Genomic DNA, 21,948 nt, shown 5'->3' with positions numbered 1-21,948 from the left:
CACCCACTTTTGCATCTGGCCCTGCCCACCACTGACACATGGCCCTTGGTCTGGAAAAGGTTTCCCACCCCTGGCTGCATCAACTGTATCTCAATATGCAGCACCACAATTTGTACGCCTCCGTGATGGAGAGGCTCACAGGCTTCTTGAGGAAATGAAACAGAAAGGAAATTCCCTTTCCCTGCTTGATCGCAGTGATCCTCATAAAACTTCCAGATATCAAGTCTCACAAACCTATTTGGATATGATTAAGTACAGAATACACACTTGCCTTAGCATCTGCTGAGAAACAAGATTAACTTTAGATCTAAACTTCAGACTAAAAACAAGCCCTTGGTGCTGCTTTAACAAGGAGATACACAACCCAAGTCTAAGGATCCAGAAACTGAAAAGTGCTCTGGATCCCTTGGGCACTCCTCAAAGGCAGGCACAGCTGAGAATTCACTAAGATCTAAAGTACAAAAGCACAAGCACCATTTAGGAAACAGCAAACTGGTTCCTAGGCTGCTCTAAAATATTCAACCCGCAGGACCAAATTCCTCTTGTCATTTACAAAGCTGTTATATAAATGGCACAAGGACACAGCAGAGAGAGAAAAACACCATTCCAGATAAAGTGCTACTCATTTCACAGTGCTGGCCTTAACTTTGGCACCCTTGTCAAAACTATTTAGAAGGGCCTCACACTTGGCCAAAAGCCCACTGGAATATTCAGGATGGTGGCAGGACTGTGTTTGACCCTTTTCCTAGTCCGTTCTCACCTTCCCATAGTATCAGATCTCTCTCACAGCAGTCCCAAGAAGCACAATGTATGCCAAGTAGCTCTGAGAACAACAGAAAGGCCATTCCATCTACTGCAGCAGCAAGAATAATACTGCTCCCACTACGAAGCACTGCTCCAGGCAGCCACCAAGCATTACTTAGTGCAGAATTCCCCAAACTGATGGCCTTCAGTGCTGTGAGACCACAGCCCTCATCATCTTTAGCAATTTGCTACATTGGCTGGCGCTCATGGGAGCTGGAGCCCAACAACACCTGGAGGATAATAGGCTGGGAATATGGTCAGCCCTGCCAGTTCAGGTTCATCATGCCCCGGGCAAAGCAACACCCATTGCAATTGGGAAACACGAGGCTTATCAAATTTGTTTGCTCAATGCATCCAATACGGCGCTAAAACAGAAACCCTATGCCTTTTCATCTTTTTGGAGATACAAGTAGAAAGATCCTTCGAAATATGAGGCAGGTTAATATCAGCCTATTTCTAGGGAGCACTATGTCCAGTTCAAGGTGCACATTTTAAGACGCATTTTGATGAACAGGTGCATGTCCAGAGGAGGAGGATCACAGATCCTCCAAGTGTCCCTATTTTCCAGGGATGTCCCTGATATAGAGAAGCCGTCCCGGTTTCTGATTTGATTCCAGAATGTCCCACTTTTCCTTAAGATGTCCCTATTTTCATTGGAGAAATGTTGGAGGGTATGGAGTTATCCGACCTCCGAGCCATCTGAAGGCAATCCTGTATAGGGAAGGGTTTATTTAATGTTTAATGTTTTATTTTGTTTTTATACATGTTGGAAGCTGCCCAGCATGGCTGGGGCAACCCAATAAGATGTGTGGGGTATAAATAGTAAAATTATCATTATGGAATGGGACGTCCCTATTTTCATCGGAGAAATGTGATCAGCCTATGTGATCAGGATGCCAAAGGATCTGGAAACCAAGTCCTAAAAGAAATGGTTGATAGAGCTAGGTATGTTTCGCCTGTGCAAGAGAAGATTAAGAGAAGATATTATATCTATATGCAAATATTTGAAGGGCTATTATGCAGAAGACGCTGCTCCAGACGTAAGGGCTAAAACCAATGGGTGGAAATGGAAAAGAAGCAGATTTCAGCTAAAGATCAGGAGAAACATCCTAATGGTAAGAGCTGTTCCACAGTGGGACAGACTTCCTCAGGTGGTGGTGGGCTCTCCTTTGTGGTGGGTTTACTTAAGCAGAGGCTAAACAGCCACCTATCATGGATGCTGTAGTTGCATCCTGAACTGAGGAAGGGATTCAACTAGATCTTTTTCAGTTCTATGATTCTGCACATGCAAAAACTGAGGCATCTTCCTCTAGACCACACCTAAAAGGACAAAACATTCTTTTATTATTATTAATCCCCAAAACTGGGAGTTCAAGAGCTGAAGGACACTTGGCAGAAACTGACGTCTACATTCAAAACAATTTAATCAGTTTTTAACAGAGGCCGGCCTTGAAGCCAGAAACATGAAGATCACATACTGCAAACCCACCTGGTCAAACAATTGAGAGCCTCCATATTCAGAAGCAGTCCTTCCAAGTTATAACCCATATTATACATTAGTGAGCCACATGCAACAAATAGATTTAGCTGTCAAAAGTTGTCAGCAACAAATGAACAAATTCAGTACATATATCAAGATGGCCAAGTTGAGGAGGGTACCCTAAAGTCCTCAGCCACCATGTTGAAAGTGAAAGAAAACATTTCAACTATGGTACTCTTACGCTTCCTACCCTGTAAGAAGTTACGGGGTTTATTCAGTAAGGTCACTGGGGGCTTATTTGTGTTTTGTAGCATTTGCATTATTTGCAAATAATGCAGTTGAGCACACTACTTAAGCACTCCAACAGTAACAACCCACTACTTTTGCATCATATCTCTTCTAGGGAGACAACCAGCACCCCAAGATGCTTGCAGAGTCCAAACTAAGCTCTTTGTCTCACCTTTTTCAGTCTGACAAAAGTCACTTCCAGACAACCTGCTTATTGAGCATTCAAATGCTTTGTTTGCATGAAGTTAGTGGGGCTATTTACTGAACATTCATTCCTAGTTGACTGTGGCATTGTTACCCCAGACTTTCCAGGTTATATTCCTCTCCTTACTGTGAAAAATTCAGACTTTTTCCCCCCTAAAGTGGGCTTGTTATGCAACAGCACCTAATCCACTTTCATTGAGCAACCTGAATTTGTTGGGAAGCAGTTGTATCCCACTTGCAAAATGAAAATAGTGACAGTGCTTGCAAACTGAAGTCATCTCTCCACACAGACACTTGGGTTACATCATCCTTAGCTAGGGTGCAGGGAGAGGTATATTTTCTTTTGCCAAAAGAACCCTCCAACTATTTCCTAGTCATTATGGGCCAGCTATTCAGAGGAATCAGCCAATTACCCTAACAAAAGGAAGATACTTAGCGTCTCTGCTGGGATAGTTAAGCTAGCCCCCAGGTCTTCTATCCAACCCAGAGAGGTGGCAAGTTCCCGCCCCCCACCAAGGATAAATAAAGACACCAGAATTTAAGGTTAAATGGGCGAATTAGGCCACAACTTTATTGAATTCGGGAATGAGAGGCATTGGCTTAGGCATTGGTCCTATCGACTATCTGGCTCCAGCCCATTTGCTGGAGACACGGGAAGGGTTAACACCATAGTGGGGGAGTCTCCTGCTGAGGCACGTCAACTAGGAGCTCGTCAACTAGGAGCTCTCCGGAGTCACTGCTCGGGGGCATGCCTTAGGCCCACACCTCCATAGGCTTCGGACAGGGCCACACCTCCCGGAGTCCTTTATCGGACCACCCTTCATGCTCTGGGGGGAGGTGATGGCGTTCCTCCCCACACACACATCCTCTAAACCCCTTCTTACCAATGCCTAACCACCAATGCCGAGAAGTTGTGAAGAGTTGCTACAAGGTAGGCGAAAAACCAAAAGGCTGTAAATTGCCAATTGGGAAAAATTCCTACCATGCCCGTTGCGGCGACAGACCGAAGTCCATAGCAAAATCAGAAACCTACCTAAATGGAGGGAGGGTGGGAAAACGTGGGGGCTAGCCAGCAAAAGAGGGCGAGCCCCAGCCGCGCTGGCCCTAAATAGGGCAGGCCACGCCCCCCCAGCCACCCGATTGGCTGGCTAGGTGGACGACGCGGCCAGGATTCCCCTGCTCTCGCGGGGGCTGAAACCAGCCCCCGCTCACGTGGGGTGGGCGTGAAGCCCGCAACCCCACCGCCTGGGCAGGCCGGAAGTGGCTTTGCCTGTACTGTACAAGATAAACCCTTCTAGCTCATATGCCCAAATAAACAGGCTATAAGACCTGAGAGATGCAGGGTTAACTTCCCACTCAGTCAGGAAGCTGACCTTGGCCCAATTTCTTTTAGCCTAGCCTACCTCACAGGTGGGAGGGGGTGCAGAAGAGAAGAACCATATGTGCAGCCCTGAGGTCTTTGGAGGAAAGGCGCAATCAAAATGTAATAAACATATAAGATTTCTCATGATCTATAGGTGTCGTTCAGGACTAGAGGCCACATCTTGATAAAATAATTTAACAAATTTTAATGTGGGTTGTTAAACCTGAGATTAGACTAATTTTAATGCTGTTTATGGACTATTACCACTCCCCTCCTCTCTCCTCATATTCTCTCTCTCTTTTCCTTTCTTGCTTTTATCGTTGCTCTTCCTTTTTATTGTTGTTGTTATTATTATTGCTTTTTGTGCATTAGAAAATGGAAATAAAAACAATTACAAAAAAATACCCCAGATTAGACTGAGGAAGAGGTAGGAGCAGTTGCACCATTCTGAAGTGTTTGCATAAGGACCACAGCATCCACTTCTGGGAGCGCCTTTGCCAATCTCAGAGATAATGGCCACTTCCTCTCAAGAAAAGAGAAGTGAATTGTGGTATATGGCTTCTCTGTTCACAATCCTCCCTGGTAGGAAATGAATACTGATTTGAACGTGCATGGACAATAAAAAGGTATTTTAATTTCTCATAAATCATTATCACATTTCCCCCTTGAATTAGCACCATGTAACAATTGTCCTTCACTACAATAGACTCCTGAAAGTGTGTAAAAGTTAAATTAGATGTGTGGATCAGTATCTTTTGGTGGGGAGAGGGGCTGACAAACCATTCCCCTTTCCACCAATACAAAACTCCCCCTGCCATGCAGCAGCTTTTCTTCTTGTGGAAAAAAAGATGTAAGAACCATGCATCTTTTCCCCAAATGGGTGTGGGCGGAGGCAATTTTGAGCAGAAAATTGCAGGAAGCTAGAGCTGCCCCTCCCACAAGCCGCTTCCCTCCATATGTAGGAAGAAAAAGACAGTATCCCCATATTTCCAAAGGGGGGGGAGCAGGCCAGGGGAGGGATCCATTCCAAGTGGCAGGAGAAGAAAGAATTAAGCCCTCTCCACTTTGGGGGGGGGGGGGCACGCTTTGCCTCTCAGTTGCATCCAAGGCTGTTTTTCTTATAATTTTCAAAAGCTGGTCAGAAGACTGTTTTAGTTTGGTTCAAAGCAAGTTTCTTCATGTTATCTTGCCGAGTTTTCCCTTCCAAAGGTAACCTCTGAAACGGGCTCCCCATTTAACTGTCACTGTTTCTGTTTCTTAAATAAGGTTCTCAATTATACATTAAAGAACGATCAGAGGCAAAGTCCACCTTTAGGCTCTATTTGGCAGCTCCTACCTGATCTCTCTTGCTTGCAACATCCCAACACCAGCAGAGACAGAGACTCAGCCTTGGTATCAAAGTTACTCCCTGAGCTTCCAGGCCTGGGAGGGCAAGTGGCAGGGAGCAGAAAGCTTTCATCTGAAAATTACACCCTGCTAACCTCCTCAGGAGAATGTTCAGGCTGTGAAACCCACACTGCAAATTACACAAATAATGCAACAAGCTGAGAAGCGGGCAGGCGGCAGGCAAATCACAGCCAACTGGCAACCAGACAGCGCACTGGGGAACTGGAAATTTAATCAAGCATTTGCAGAGAATGGCTACTCAGCCATGAAATGGAAAACGAAGATTACCTGGTATTACCAACGTGGCTACTGCCCACAGCAGAGCAACCAGAAGAAACAACGCAAGGGGGAAAATAGATCCAAGTTCCAGCCATTTGCAAGTTCTTTAAGCCTGTGCATCTTGCTTCTCCCAGAACTGCATGGAAGCCCACTCACTAGCCATCCTCAGCCACAACCCCAGATCATCAAATCCTGTTACTTTCTTTTGCAACCACTGGTCCCAAGCTTTCTCTGAACCTTTTGCCACTACCGCAGTCTCCTGCCACCTTCTTCCACTTCTCAGCATAGCTGGAAGAGGAAATGCATGAATGCTCCACAACAGCATCAATCTGAATTGGAGGGTTTTCAGCGCAATCCTAACCGTGGTCTGCTCAGAAGTAAATCCTGTTGAATTCAGTAGGGCTTACAACCCCCAAGTAAAGGGATTAGGATTGCAGCCATCCTAGGGCTTAGCCCAGCAACACATGATGCAAACAAAAACATGCAGCACCTGATCATAGGCAGAGTGCTGCTCACAGTGGTTCAACAGTAACATACATGTATAGATATAAACACACACTGAGATTGTCTCTCCTTATGGAATCAATAACTGCCTCCATTGAAATTCAGAGGCAAAAAGTTTTTCTAACTCACAGGTGGTAGAGGGGCAGGGAAGCAATGGCTGCCACTGCAGCTACAAGATGCATCCTACTCAGCACTCAAATGAGTGTCCAAAATCCTGGTCTGGAAACTGTACCATGCTCTCCTCCCACTGCCATCACATGCTCTGAAAGATTCCAGGAAAGGGAATACTTGGAGTAGGAGGAAGAGAGAGGTTCCCATATTATAGTACTGTATTCCACTAACACTAAGCAAAATAAAAATAAGCCATTAAAGAAATTAAACAAGGTTGTGAGTGTCCAGGACATCCATTCTAGGAAATTCAAGATTAAGAGCTCGCTGAACCATTGCCATTCCCAAGTTAGGAAGTGACTGGCTCAAGCTGCCTATAACATTCTTACTCATCAAGGGGGTCTGATGAAAAAAAGAGGGTTCAGAGCAGGAAGAGTCTGGGATGGACTTTGGGAATATTAGCCTCAGGCCTTTTATAGTCTCACAAAGGGGAACATCTTACAGACACTATGCAGAGCTTCTCATCCTCCAAAATGTGGCAAACCAGTACTTCTGCCTTTATGGGGCCCTCGTGCTCATTCTGCTGAACAGTGGCCCCAAAGTCCCATGCTGACGGCACCTTGGGCCCTGGAAAGATTCCCCCGTTTGTTTTCCTCCCATGGGGAGCCCAGAAAGTGAGTTGGGAGACAGATCTCAAAGCATACACAGCAGGCACACCATCCCGAAGTATCTCCGAGTCTAGAGGAAGAAGAGTGAGAGGTAGAGAGAGCTCCAGCCTTTCTCCATGTAGGGACAACTTATCAAGAAAAGGGGGAAAGATTCAGGGGTGGAGGAGCTTATATTTTCCCCAGCAAAGGGCGACGGAGCGTCCCCAACCCCACACGCTCTCAAACCATGTGGGAAAAGAGCGAGGAGGAGGAAGAAGAAGCAGGGACCCCGTCTCGCCCACTCTTCCTCAGGGTGCCCCGTGCGCCCAAGACTGCCTCAAAAAGCCAACCTTTAGCAGAAAGGGAGGGGGGTAAGCCGTTCGCCGCCAGCGCGCCCTCCCCCAGCGCCTCGCACTTACATGGCTGCTAGTTGAGTCCCCGTCGTCGGTCATCCGCCCCGTCCGTATCCGGGCGCCGCTCCGCAGCTTGCCTGGCCAGCCACCCACCCGAGGCGCACGGCAACAAGACGGGGAGGAGCCGGCGCGGGACGAAGCGTCGGGCCGAGCGCGGGGAGGCGGGGCGCAGCGTCTCCCACCGGGAAAGCGGGAGGAACAAGAGGAGGAGGAGAGAGAGAGAACTTCGCTTGGAGGGCGGCGTTTCCCTCGCTATAACGCCGAGCGAGGAACTCGGCGGCGCCGGAGCCACCCGACCCGCACTTCCCCTTACAGTCATCAATCATCCTTCCAGACGTTACGCCCGTAGGGGGCGGGGGCGTGCCTGTTGAGGTTAACGCTTCCAAAAGTTGTGTCGAGCGTTTTTAGCGGGGGGGGGCAGCGGAAATGAACATTTTCCTCCCCCCACCCACCCCCGTGCAGGCATAACGTCTGCACAAGGGTCAGCATATAAGTGCTTTCGCGGCAGTACTTGCCATTCGAATATGAAAAGCGCATTTCTTCTCCTTTGCTAGAATTCTGTCCTCTTCCTGCTCGCGTCAACAACATTCACACGTGCACACAGACTTACGCTTTTAGAGCTAACGCGTCAAAGCATCCATTTGTTTTGCTATCCTAAGAAAAAGAGCTGATGGAGCCACCGCGGTGACGTCTCCTCCTCCTGTTGAGACCCGTTTCCATCAGACAGCATGAATGCCTCCTCCTTACAGGTGTCATATTTTAATTGTAAGTTCACCGGTTGATCTGCTTTGTATTGTTTTTCTTCTGCATATTGTTGACTGCAAGTAGCTTTGAGGTCTGTTGCAGAAATGCCGCCACAAAAGCTTCGGCTCAAAAGCATTAGAAGGGACCAGTGAGGCCACATACTCCACCCCTGCTCAGTGCAGGAGCTGCAATGCAAGATGCAACCACAACACCGTTGACAGTAGGCCACCCAGCCTCCGCTTAAATACCACCAGCGTAGCAGAGCCCACCGCTTCTTGAAGCAGTCCCTTGTACTGCCAGGCAGCTCATACTCCTAAGTTTCTCCCTAATGTTTAGCTGAAATCTGCTTCCCTGCAATTTCTACCCATTAGTTTTAGCCCTGATTTCTGGAGTGACATTCTCAACATGACAGCTTTTCCAATATATTTGAGAACTGATATGTTATGTAAGTATTGATGGACAATATATTTTTTAGCATAGCAATCATACAAATGCTCAAGCCCAGGGGTCAGCAACCTAAGGCCCATGGGCCACAAGCGGCCTAAGGAGGTCGTTTAACCAGCCCACGAGCCGCCCCCGAACCGAGCCGCCCGTTTGGTGAGTCCCTGCGTGTTGTGCTAAAACCACTCGCTTCCACAGTGCTGAAAATAGTGTCTGCACATGCGCAGACGCTGAAAATCATGGGCGTGCGCACGCAATCCAACCCACGGAGTGATCTCCGCTGGAGTGAACCGGCCCAGGTGATGTAAACCTTGCTGCCCCCTGCTCAAGCCGCTTCATATGGAAAAACCTGCAACATGCAATATGTCAAAAATGTTGACAACCAAGGTCAGGACTGAGATTTGGCCCTTACTCTAACACCCTCCATTTAATTCAGGCACAGGAGACCCCCTTACAGCTGGCAAAAAAATTAATGTTCACATCCGGAATGTAATTGCCTTGCAATCCCTGTACCCTGCGAAGCCTGGAAAGTTGTGGCACCTTTGAGGGCCAGAGCTTTACACAGGCTCCTGCTTGTCATGGGTTTTCCCCTATGAGGATAAATACACACCTCTCTCATCCTTGCTACATGTTTCTATTTACAGAACAAGTCTCCAAGGGCTTGGCTTTGTTGTTCTTGCAGCTCTTTGCTGCTGCAGTTTCCATGCTTCCACCCGCCTCCAACCAGCAGGTCTCCCACACATTGAGGAGGGGAGGAGGAGCTGCTCCCATTGGACAACAGCCCAGTAGGAGCTTGGCTTGATTAGCTGGTTATGGTGTCAGTATTTCATTTTGATTGACGGCAGATGTCCAACATTTGAGCCAAGCTGCAAAGCACGTTGCTACAGCGCTGGAGCACAAAGAGAGACATTGTGAGCATCTTGAGTTGATAATTCCTATGAAACTCATGCCCTGGCTATATAGATCAAGAATATGGTCTTTCTTTGGGGTGGGCTGAGAACCCAAGAAAGGCCACCTCAGTCTACACCCACATGTGCTTTCCCATATTAACTCATTGCAAGTCACAGCAAACAAAGAAGATGACCCCTCAAAGGGCAGCTGAGAGTGGTGAAAAGGGGGATAAACAATAAAACTGCCAATATCAAAATGCCATTATATAAATCTATGGTGGGACCATGCTTTGAATGCCTCCACAGTCGGAGGCAGTATGCTTCTGAATACCAGTTGCCAAGAATCACATGTGCAGAGGAACACAGGTATTAATTGTGGACTTCCAATAGGCACTGCAAAAACAAGATGCTGGATTTCCCAGGCCTTTGGCCTAATCCAGCAGGGCCATGACAATTTTTGTCCCAGGCTTTTTAGACTTGTCTACTCATGTACTATCTGAAACAAAAGAGGTGCATTGGTTGACAGATGTGATTTTTTTGCCCCACTATTAAGTGCATTAGGAACTGTACTTCTGATCTTTTTTTTTTTTTAAAGTCATCTAAACTGGTAGCAATCATCACGTTTTGCAGTAGTAAATAAGCAAGCATGCAAGTAGAGTGGTTGAAAGGAATGGCTGCTAATCATGACACCCGTACATTTCTACAGTATCAGACACAGTACGACTCTTGGTACCAGTCACTGGGATCCAGCAGAAGAGGGCACTTCTACTCACATTCTTGTGTTTAGGAACTGATTGCTGGACTTTAGTCTGATCTAGCAGGACTCTTACTTTCTTAACACAGTAAGTAAGTAAGTAAGTAAGTAAGTAAGTAAGTAAGTAAGTGAGTAAGTAAGTAGTTGCTAGCCTCTTATTGTGCTTAGTTTTCCTTTTCATGCAGGCTGTAGGCTAGCTGGCTGTTACTCCTCTGGGAAAGCAGACATTCCTTCAGCAGGGAGGACTCTTTCTGCCCACACTGTCAAACACATGCTGCTCTTGTTGTGTCCTCTTTGTGTCCTCCAGCTCCTTTATAATCCCCATTCCTGCAATAGGATGAGTCATGTTAGCTTTCTTGCTCTCTGTGGTCATTTTAATGCTCAGTAGGCATCCAGGAGACAGGAGATTTATACATCTATTAAATAAGCTTCCAAGGAGCAAAAAATATAAAACTCACTGCAAAATGCTACATTATTTTATCATTTCTCATAATTATTGTGTAATTCATGATACTCTGTCACAAGCCTATCAAGGCTGATTCTTCTCGCTCTCAGTGTTTCCATCAACATAGTTTACATACCAATTTAACTTAAATACAACACATGGTCACATTGAATTCAGTTCAGTTAGAATACAAGATAGATAGATGACTATACAGTACATATTATGCAAATATTATGCTGCCTGTCTAACTGTATTTGAAATTAGTAGGACTGATTCATTCCTGGGGGTGGGGATGTTTAGGACTGGGCTGTAACATTCATCAGTTCCCAGACATAATTGCAAGATCTTGCAAGACCACCTGTGTTTGTTGATAAAATTTCAGCAAAAGGCAAACATCGTAGATGTCTTAAGAGATTAACTCTCATTCTTTCCAATTTATCTGCAAGTGAGGTCAATGCTGTTCCAGAGCATTTCCCTTCAGGTTTACCGAGATTGTTCTTTGGAGTGGAGACACTAGGTTTCTTGAGTGCACTTTCTTTAGAGGATCTCTCTGAAATCTACTGAATCTAAGATACTGACAAAAATGCATGACCTAGCTGTATCCTGTGTTCAAGGTGTGGGCCGCATACAGACCATATATTTAAAGCACATTTCCCCCAAAGCATCCTGGGAACTGTAGTTTACCCCTCACAACACCCTTAAACCACAGTTCCCAGGATGCTTTGGAGAAACTAATGTGTTAAAGCATGTATTGTTTGCATGCAGCTTTAGTTGCAAGAAGAAGAATCAAGCCCAAAACACTGCATGTTACCAACCCTTGGAAGTCTCACTCATCCTTAAATTGGCGGCTTGAACTTCCTTGGTAAAGCAGGAAGTATACTTTGCGCATCAGAGACAATTTCCTTTGCTACTATACTTTGCCACATTGCACTGAAGGCAATACCAACAATTATGGTAGGATTACTACAATGTAGTCTTCATTCATCTGAGTTTCTCAAGTTTCCTGTCATCTCAAGCTCTGTCCTGTTACTGTTGGACCACATTCCTAGGTTCTGCCTAAGCATCAGATTTTTGTCTTTTTAAAGAGTTGACTGGCCCATGGCATCCCAGGGCTCTACCTCAGGACACCACTAAATGCTATCCCATGCGTCAGGTAGAACGGCTACTTATCCATAAAAACTAAAAAAAAAAAGACAAAAGACTGCCCGGATTTACATGTGCTGGTTTACATGTATAATTGCAAATTTAGAAATAATTACTAAAATAAATACATCTCACCATAGGAAGGAAGACTGGCCATCTGTCATGGATGCTTTAGCTGAGATTGCTGCATTGCAGGGGGTTGGACTAGATGACCCTTGGGTCTCTTCCAACTCTATGATTCTATAATTCTATGATTCTACCGATCAGAAGATGTGTATGTCTGCTTAGTGTGCTGTCTATGTGTTGTTAATGGGCAGTTTCAATGCCCCTGTTGTCCAGGATTTTCTTTGCAGTGGACTTGGACTAAACAGCCCTTCAAACTGAGGACTGTTCTCTGTGAAGTTGGAACACATGGCTACCTAAACCTCGGGCTTTCGAATGGCAGAGACCTGTCAGACCTTAACATTGCATTGTGGACATGAGAACTTCACTGCAGTTACTGTAGTCATAGATCCAACCAGCAGCCCCTCCAGATCTACAGAGTGTTTCTAATAATGCTAAGATTCAGAAGAAGTAGAGAGAAACATGCCCATTTCGGTGAATGAGGGGTTCAGGAGGTTGCCTGTATTGCATGTGTTGGCTAGGTCATTCCTCCAGGAATGTCTCTTCTTTGAACTCCGTTATAAGCACTTGGCAGCTGAGGCATTGGGATTGCAGCTGTTCCCTAGGGCAGAGAGCTTCAGAAGGAGCAAGGACATTGTGCAAAGAAATGTTCCATCAATAAACAAGACTCTGCCAGGAAGTCATGCTAGAACAACACAAGGCCAATTTATCTAGAAAGAAGACTGCGCATCACTGAACATTCAGAGACGCACTCACAGGCCTATCTCCTCAGCCCCTTTGCTGGCCATAGCTGATCTCTCTCACCATCTCCCCGCCATGAGTGACAGAAACAGCTGGGCCCACTGGCTCTGCCAGCAGTTGATTAGCCAGTGAGCGTATCACTTTGTGTATTCAGAAGTGCAGCCTTGTGCTTCGAGTGTGGTGCGTGTCAGTGGTGCCATCAGGGCAGGACTTTGGGGCAGAAGTCCAGGGCTCCACTCAACAAAACTAAACCTTGCAAAAACACAAAGTATGCAAGCTAACGTGGTTTGGTCCAAGTACTGCTGAAATGCTGGCAGGGAGGAGGCAGAAACACAGGCCTGCTTTGGCTCACATCACCTGGAGCACTTCAGAGCCCAGCTGGGATGAACTAACTACGTGTGGAATGCGTTATATGCTAGGCCAGGCAGCTTCCAGGAGACAAAACCCAACACATTTTGGTGCCCAGCAGCTTTTGGCATGAGCAATATTGTAGAAGAGAAAACATATGAGATTTATGAAAGCTGGATAACAGCTGGACAGATGGGCAGCTTCCTGTAATAGAAGGAAGCACAGCCAAGAGGAATGAGACTGAGCAACAGGGACAGGAATTGAGGTGATGGGCAAAAACTAGAATGGGAAATTATGCAATACTAAAAAAGAATCACCAAAAGAAGACTGCAGAACAGGACAGAGATTTGCATAATAGGTACATTTGCTAATTTGTATGTATAGATGCAAATTTAGAAATAGTTACTATAATTTAAATAGAAATACAATACATATTTACCATAGTGGGGAAGACTTTGACTAGTGATCTGTGTCTGCCCAGACTGCTGTCCAAGTGCTAACTATGGGTAACTTCAAGGCCACCTTGCTCCCTCTTTCTAGGGTTCTTATATTTAAACTGGACTTGGACTGAAGAACAAGCTTTTGAGTTCTCCAGAACTCTTCAACAGGCTAGGTGGGGGAGTGGAAAGTCGGCTAGTATTGGAACCATGGAGTCTGTGACTAATAGCAGACTCCATGGGTGGTATTTAAAGTTAGTGATACTTAGAGTAGACCTACTGAACTCAGTAGACTGAAGTAACTTGTCAATTTATTTCCCTAGGTCTATCACCTCATGGCTCCCACATCAGACAATTTCATTTCTTTACCCTATCCAATCTTTGGATTGTTTAGCAAAACCCCCAAAATATCTGCAGAATTCTTTTAACACCTGCAGACTATTTTTGTAATGTTTTGATTGGTATGTGGATTTTGGAATAAAAATAAATGACTGCCATCATCACATTTTGTTTGTTGAGCTTTAATTGCACAAACCTAAATTTCTGGTATGCACATGAATCACTCCTGCAAAATATAGTGACAGTCTGGAGGCACCCAAAAACAGTTGAGTGAGTAAAGGCAGCCGCCCTTTCCTGAGGAAGCCACCACCAGGCTGGTCTGTGCAGTGTTATTGCAGCTGCTGCCACCTGGTGCTCAATAACAGCACCACTCAAGGTGAAATAGATTTCACAAAACCAACTAAGGCAGAAAAAATGGTTTGGGCTGATTTTCCTCTGGGTTTGATCTCACTTGCTTCCCTCACAGAATGCAATTGTTAATTTACACCTGTCAGTTCAAGCCACTTTGCACTTGTCTTGGGTATTTTTATTACATTAGTCATAGTCCTTCAGTGGAAAAGCAATCACATGAACCCACACAATAATACAAGACAAATCACAAACCAAATAAAACAAGGTTATACCTTTTTCAAATTTATGCTCCCAAAGAGATACTCATGTTAGTCTGTTGCAGCCAAAAGAACAGAGAGTTCTTGCTGTGGCACCTTAAAGGCAAAGGCAATTAATTTTTACTCAAGAGTATACAGTAATAATGCCCATTGCTTTCAATGGGTCTACTCCAAGTATGACTAAGGTTGGATACAACCCAAAGAGACTGAGGCTGCGTACATATTACCATTTACTCTGGCTCTGGTGCACTTCCACTGCTTGTGTCTGAAACCAAGTACTGTACCCAAGATGTTAGCCATAATCCACATGTATGTAGTAATTTGAGAAATACTCTCTTTGGATGTATTTCCCCTGAAACCAGTTTCCATCTGATTTGGAAATGCAAAACACAAATAAGTTGAGGTGCATACTATTCAGACAGCTGTGGTGCATGCGCAGGTGAAAGTGCATGCACAGATGACAGCTGCCTTGAATAGGAGTATTGGTTTTTTGTTTTGCAGGCACAGAGAAACAAAACAGGTAATGTGCATCGGATGACGACACCCCTACTCTTAAGATGTTTCTACAACTCCTATCTATATAATTACATTGTGAGAATTAGCTGATCTTAGTGAATAACAGGAAGCAAGGACCCCATTGTTTCTCTGCAGCATTGTATGTTTGCTTTCATACATCCAAAGCTGACCACAGTTAGACACATGATACAGTATTGGATTAAATGCTCCTTGGTCTGGTGCTACCAGGCTTTTTCCATGCTTTAAACAAAAATAAAAGTTGGAGAAAACCAAAAGCTCTTTTAGTTTAACTCTGTAGAACAGTAGTCAAAACAGTACTGTACTCTCCAAATTTCTGGACTACAACTCCCACCAGCCTCAGGGAGCAGAACCAATGATAGAGAATGATGGGAGCTGTAGTCCAAAACGTCTGGAAGGCACCACATTGCCTATCCCTGCTCTAGACTGCCTTATACATCAGTCAAGATCAGTATCATCTGCACTTACTATCTGCAGCTCTCTGGGGTCTCAGACAAAATTATTTCCTATATCTCACTCAAGATTATAGAGAATAAACTTGGGACCTTCTGCAAGCAAAGCATGTGCTCTACCACAGAGCTACACCCCTTTCTTATAACTATGGCAGAAACAGCAGTCCACCAGCTCTACAAAAAAGAATTCAGAACATAATGTTCCATCACAAGCAGAGAACAGACTAGCCATGACAGAAAGATACACATGCAGCAAATAGTTCAAGGTATCTCATGTGAGCAAACAAAGCATCATGCTGAATCAACAGGTCGGAACACTTAAGGAGAGGAAATTATCAGTATTTAATTAACTCTGAAGTCTTATTGTCAGGCAGAAGTAGTCAGACTCATGGGGTGGTGGGGAAATAGCCCAGCTTACCACATGCCCCTTCCCACTAGGTCCCATATTCCAGGAGAAGGAAATCTTTAACAACCCCATAGCTGCATTTGTACCTGGAGGTTGGGGGGGGGCTTCCTAGGTCCATATGCCAGTGGTGGGTATGGCCCAAGGCATTCGCTGGTAGAGCAGCTGCAATGACTCTTACCTTTCTATGATAAAATGCCTCCACACACACCTCTCTCTATCCAGGTACACATGATGTATTATCACAGGACGCCTTCAGGTAAAAGGACCCAAGGAGGATGCAGAGAAGAGCTAGAAAGGTGTTTGGCCTGGGGAGATTTCCAAGACTCTTTCAGGTAGCCTGAGATTCCCCATCCTTGCCCTATTCCTTCCTATTTGCTTCTCCAAAATTCTCCCCCTCCTCATTCCATCCACCCCAGCCTGCTTATAAACCACCTGGAAGAGTCTGGAAGCTCAACTGCAGGCTATTCAAACTGATTGCTAGTTAGGTTACTCACAAGTAAGCAGCTAGCCTAACAGTTTTTAAGTGTTGTTTTAATGGCTGCTATTCTTGTGCTTCTCTAGACACAGATGATTATGAAGACTATGAAGAAGAAATAAACATAACAAACCCATCCAAGCTAAGAATAAAATTGCTTCCTTACTCCAAAATATATGTATCTCCCCGAACATATTTTATTTATGTACTTAGTCCATTTCAATTCAATGCCAACCTTCATCCTTAGATTCCTGTCAGTTTACAAACTGCCATTTTATTGCCAGTTTACAGTGCCACATTCACATGCAAGAGGAAAGGAATTCCATAGCTAAATTCCCACTGGAGAAAAAGCCCTATTCAAGGTCACCACCACACATTGAGCAACACTAAATGGGCAACAAAAGCCTTGCCTGAAGACCTTGAGGCATGGGCACGATGATATAAGAATATGCCCATCCTATGTGCTAAAAGATAGCTGCATCTCCCCTGCATATTGTTGGCTATTTTAAGACTTTGTAATTGGCATCAGTGGCTGCAAGAAGACAATCCGTTTTCGCCCAAAGATAGCTGGTTGCACTAAGCTAGGCACAGTTTGTTTTTCCAACAGGAGGCAACAGGAAAGTATCCAGGACATGGGGTGGGGTGGTGATGGAGCAGGAGCCAAAAAGAGATATTTTGGTTATAGAAGAGGGTAAGAACAACATGCAAGCAGGAGGAACTGCCACCTCATTGATCAAATAGGTGGCCAGCATAAAGGAGGGAGTAATTAGTTTCACTGCCTTTTGCTTGTTAACTAGAGCCTTTGCTCTAGACCAGGCACATCCCAACTTCCAAGAGACTGCAATCTACTCTGATTGGATTGACCAAAGTTGTTGAGCTTTTTTTTGGGGGGGGGGGGAAGCAGGATAATGCGATCAACCAAGATCAACCAGGGACGCCCTGCGACTGACCAGTAGATTGTGACCAACCTGTTGGACATGCCTGCTCTAGACCAAAACCTTGTGGTGTAGACAGAGCTACATTAGTCCCCAGTTTGAGGCTGCACATACACCATCATTACCACAAAGAATCCTGGGAACTGTAGTTTGTGACGTGTAATCTACAGTTCCCAGGATTCTTTGGAAAGAAAGACCCCTAGCTGCCTTTCTGTGTAGGAACTATAATACAGGGGAGCTACATCCTGGATTGTGAGGAAGAGACTAGGTTTCTTCTTTTCCCCTTTCCTTCTTCCTGGAAGGAAAGGCTTTTTTAGCTTCATGGCGCATATCCTCTAACTTGAACTTCCCTCTGGGAACTGGGCATGCTCAGTGGCCATGGAATGCTAGCTGTCAGTGTAATGGTGGGAAGATGCAGAATGGAGAGGGAAAGGAAGTGGCGTATGCAAAAGGCAAGCACTCAGTCCTGCAATGTACATTCCACTTACTATAAGCCATTAGTGGCTTTTGCAGGCCAATTCCCTCCTCTTGTTTTCCCCCACAACCTCCAATTTCATCCTCCCCACTCAACTGACATGTCAGCATTTGTATGTTTCATTGTAGCTTGGCAGTCCCTTGAGTATGTAAGAAATGCCTGCCATACATGTGAGTGGCCCTGTTTTGCTTCAGATTGGTGGGAGTGAACACTTTAGCACCAGGGTTTGCTATCATCATCATCTTGCTATTGGTATTTGCTTTCGTCTCCCATTTGCAACTGATGCTCCTCCTTTTAATTTGGCAGTTGTTGTTTTTTTAACCAGCCTGCCTTTATTGTTGTTTCATTAAAAAAAAATTGTGCTGTGTACGTATTTCATTTCTCTTCACATATTTATACATTTTTTTGTCAATCAGCTTCATGTTTCATTTGATAAAAGATGGGAAATAAACAAGTAGATAGCTAGTTGTTAATAGCTGGGATTTTGCTGTGGGCGGCTCAAGAGGCCTGAGCCCTGGATAGTTTGCAATGAGCCCCAAACTTTGGTAATAGGAGGCTGGGCATACTGCAAAGTGCAGTGCTGGCGAGACCCCAGTCACCAAAGGCATTTATACATGTACATTAGCATATGCCAATTTGTGCCATGGGTCTGTAGCCCAGCTCCTGCTAAGCACTGGTGGAGGAAGAGGAGTGTGGGGGAAGCGCACTGCCCCCGGCAGTGTGATCCCAGTGGGGTGCCATTGTGGCTGCCCCCCCCGCCCGTGCTGGGCGCCACGCCCCCAGGATGCACATCACACCCCTGCAGGTGGCGCACCACGCCCCCGGGACGCGTGCCAGCCCCGCCCCCACCTGCTCTCCACCCCCCCTGTGCCGGAGCATGAAGCTCCACCACTGCTGCTAAGTAACTTGCACTGCCCCTGTTATTAATTAATTTATTATCATTTATTTATTGCATTTCTGTATCCCACTTTTCCTCCAAGGAGCTCAAGCACCCAGTAAGCTTCATGGCTAAGTGGGGATTTGAACCCTGGTCTCCCAGGTCTTACTCCAACACACTAACAGCTACAATGCCTTTCTACATTAAATTAAGATTAATTTGAGTCAGGTCTCATGAGATATTAGCCAGATGAGTGCCAAGGTTCGGGCTTGTAAGTTGGGGGTTGCCATAGTGCTGTATGTAGCTGCCCATGGGCCTACAGAGGACTTCCTGGCTTTCCTCCTCCCTGCTGAAATGAGGCTTGAGATAAACATTCTGTTGTAGCCTATATAGTAAGTTTCAGTGTTCTTGGTTGCCATGTGTGTGTGTGTTTGCAAATTGTGCCCGTGGACCCAATAAGGCTGCTAACCCTCCTCACAAATTAAGAACCAGGCAACTCTGATCATGTGCAATGTTTCTTTCCCTCAGCACACTTTTTTCAGGGCTTGGGTTTCACACAAGAGCACAACCCTGAAAAAAGCACATCTCTGGGGGCCACAATCTCACGTGGGTCACATGACTTGCGCAGAAGGACGTTCCCAGAAGAAACACATCTTGGTTTTTCGCCTTGGCGTGTTAGAAGGTATGCATTTTGAAGGTCACAGGTTCCCCATCCCTGCTCTACACGTTTAGGATTATCATGCAAAAATTATCATATAATCAAGGCCAGTAGGACCACAAGCATCTATCTTGTTAGAAACTAGTAATTGCTTATTCACTTGGATTTTATTTTTTAACCTAATCCAGTCCCCAGAGCTGCAGGCAGATAACAATATATTAAAAACACACATAAAGCACCCTTTTCAATAGGAATGGAAACAGGCCAAACATATTTAGAGTCAATCAAAAGCACAACTGTGCGACATACTTTTGGAGAAGAAGCAATGGCATATCAAGCTGCAATCTGAGAGCATGGTGTATCTCAATCCTCACAGGATCAATCCCCCTTGGGCAAAATGTACGCTTAAACCAACAGAACAAGTAGCCCATCATATTAGGCTAATGGGTTGAGGTTTATTCTGTTTTCATGTTGACATAGGATGTACCACTGCTTGAACTCTTAACAACCACTCCCTCCCTGAATGCCTGGCTATGTATCTGCTATTCTTTCTAGTGTGTTTGAAATTATGTGCATGTAGGGAAAGCAACTGAAGTGGGAATGTCTATCTCACTTTTCCTCTGTGCAGCTGGGCAGTGTAGAGTTAACTTTTGGGAGAGCAAGGAATTTGTTTTTTTGCTGAGGCACTTCCTCTCAGCTAACAATAATAAAAAACCCAGAAGGAGGGATACACGTGGGATCTGTGCAGCAGATAGAGGCCGGGTGACCCAGTCCAGGCCAAGAGGAAGCCTCTCGCATTATCTGCTGTTCCCATTTGGTCTCCTTGGCAAACTCTCAATCTGCAGCGGCTGCAGAAATCAAGATGTGCTTCCTTCCAAACAAGGCCAACACTCCCCAAGGCTTGTATCTGCCATGGCAACCATCCCCCCCCCCCCCCGACACACACACACACACACTCAATATACACATAACACATGCAATGCTATACTGGAGGCCAGATGGACACAAGTTCACACACGCTTGCATTCAATTCACAGAAAAGCCGTTTCTAAAGTGATACTCATCCCTGCAACTGGGGTGGTCCAGACAACAGAACTTGACCGGATGGAGCAGGGTTCAAGTGCCCCATGTGTTCATGCCCAGGAGCAACCTTGCAATCAAGTGTTCTCTCATATGCCCTAACATTTGACAAAGGAAAAAATGGGCACTGGTTTTATGTAATTAGGGAAGGCCAGCATGGGTTCTTACATGAAGGATAGTCAGAAGGTTCAGGTGAAGCTCCAAAATAAAACAGCAGAAAATAATTTGGAGGTGCTGAATTTGGTGTCTTTTCCAGGGGAAAAAATGTTTGTTGCAGTTCACGGATTTGTGATGCAATTAACAAACCGGTCTATAGGTCTGCTGTCATGACCCACCAAAGCATTATTAAACATATTCACAGGAATACATATTTTTACAAAACCCATAATATTAAATTCATCACATCTATTAGTTTCTTTTGACAAAGACAATACACCCCACTTCCCCAAATGCCACAATGATCAGAATTCCTCACAAATTGGTACACACTGGGAAAGTTGTGAAGTCAAGCTCCCAAACGTGAAACAGCAAGATAACCACAACGGTTATGAGAGAGATATATGCCACAGTAAAAATCAAAAAGTAAAAAATATACACCAACCACCTGTACAGATGAGGAAAAACAAATATGTCCTTTTTGTACTTTAAGGAAAAATAAACTATATCCTTTCAATAAACATCACTCTCATATATGTACATGAAGAAAATACCCCTCAGATAGCAACATTATGAACCCCAAACTATGGTGTTAGATTTAGGACGGGTTCAAAAATCTGTTCCACAATTGTTCCAGAGCAATTCTGTTGTACTTCACACTGTGCTCTTTAAGCTTCACTCCTATGGATACCGAGATGAAGATCCATTTGGGTGGCCCATGCCCCTGTGGTATAGGACCTATTCTTTAGCATTAGTGAGGTTTAATGACTGAGGGTTGGCACCTTCAAATCACATACTCACCAATCCCAGAGGTTCAACCCAGAGGCTAGAAATCTAGTTTAATCCTGAATTCAGTCAGACCTTGATCAGCTGCCTTGTCTGGCCATCCGGAGCTCTTCCCTGGGCTGGGTGTGTTAGCTAAGAATTCCCTTCCCCTGATTAAACTGGGCAGGCTCAAAGAGTTTCCTTGCTCTCTGCATACTTATGACCTGCCTCTCACTTGATGCTCCACCTCCCACATAGCGGCTTCGGCTTTGACCCTGTTAATATCAAAGGGACATTTCCTGTCAGGACTGCGTAGAGTATGCCACATTTTTTTAAATCCCTTTTTGTTCTCCCACATAAGCACATGTCCACTCCTAATACTTTGTTTCAGATTGCCCACTGCAAAGCACATCACACGTACAGGAGCATCCATCAAGATATAGTTTGTATGCCAGTGGCATACAAGTTAAATTTGTTACACATAAAGGCAATGAAACATTGATAAGGAAAAATAAGAATTGCAGAGTGGATGTGATATGCCTTCTCCTGGAGTCACTTGAAGGACATAACCTCCAAGCTGCATTGGGAGAGAGCTGGTTCATCAAGGAGCTACAATATAGTTGACTGTGGCAGCCATGTTTGCTGT

At 45.1% G+C, this 21,948-nt stretch overlaps 1 protein-coding gene and 1 long non-coding RNA gene across 5 annotated transcripts in view; one reads left to right on the top strand and one right to left on the bottom strand.

Moving 5' to 3' along the window:
• Positions 1-21,542, bottom strand: part of RIPOR1 (RHO family interacting cell polarization regulator 1) — a 98,321-nt gene extending 76,779 nt beyond the window's left edge. Inside the window, exon 1 of one of the 4 annotated variants that reach the window (XM_083626439.1) lies at positions 21,339-21,542. The gene's annotated coding sequence lies outside the window, so the exon portion shown is untranslated. Of the gene's footprint in view, positions 1-7,482; positions 7,873-21,338 lie in introns of those variants that run through there. The other 3 variants (XM_083626431.1, XM_083626437.1, XM_083626429.1) reach the window with 3 other exon arrangements.
• On the top strand, positions 1,281-7,522 carry LOC310768463. The gene is made up of 3 exons (XR_014551335.1): positions 1,281-2,363; positions 2,409-3,267; positions 4,038-7,522. It is a non-coding gene; the product is annotated as an uncharacterized lncRNA (long non-coding RNA).
• Positions 21,543-21,948: the final 406 nt, after the last annotated feature.

The sequence above is a fragment of the Podarcis filfolensis genome (genome assembly GCF_964270895.1).
Source record: "Podarcis filfolensis genome assembly, chromosome: 8".
Taxonomy (NCBI): Eukaryota; Metazoa; Chordata; class Lepidosauria; order Squamata; family Lacertidae; genus Podarcis; species Podarcis filfolensis.
Note: the sequence above shows the minus strand (reverse complement) of the source record. Positions and strands in the feature narration are given on the sequence as shown.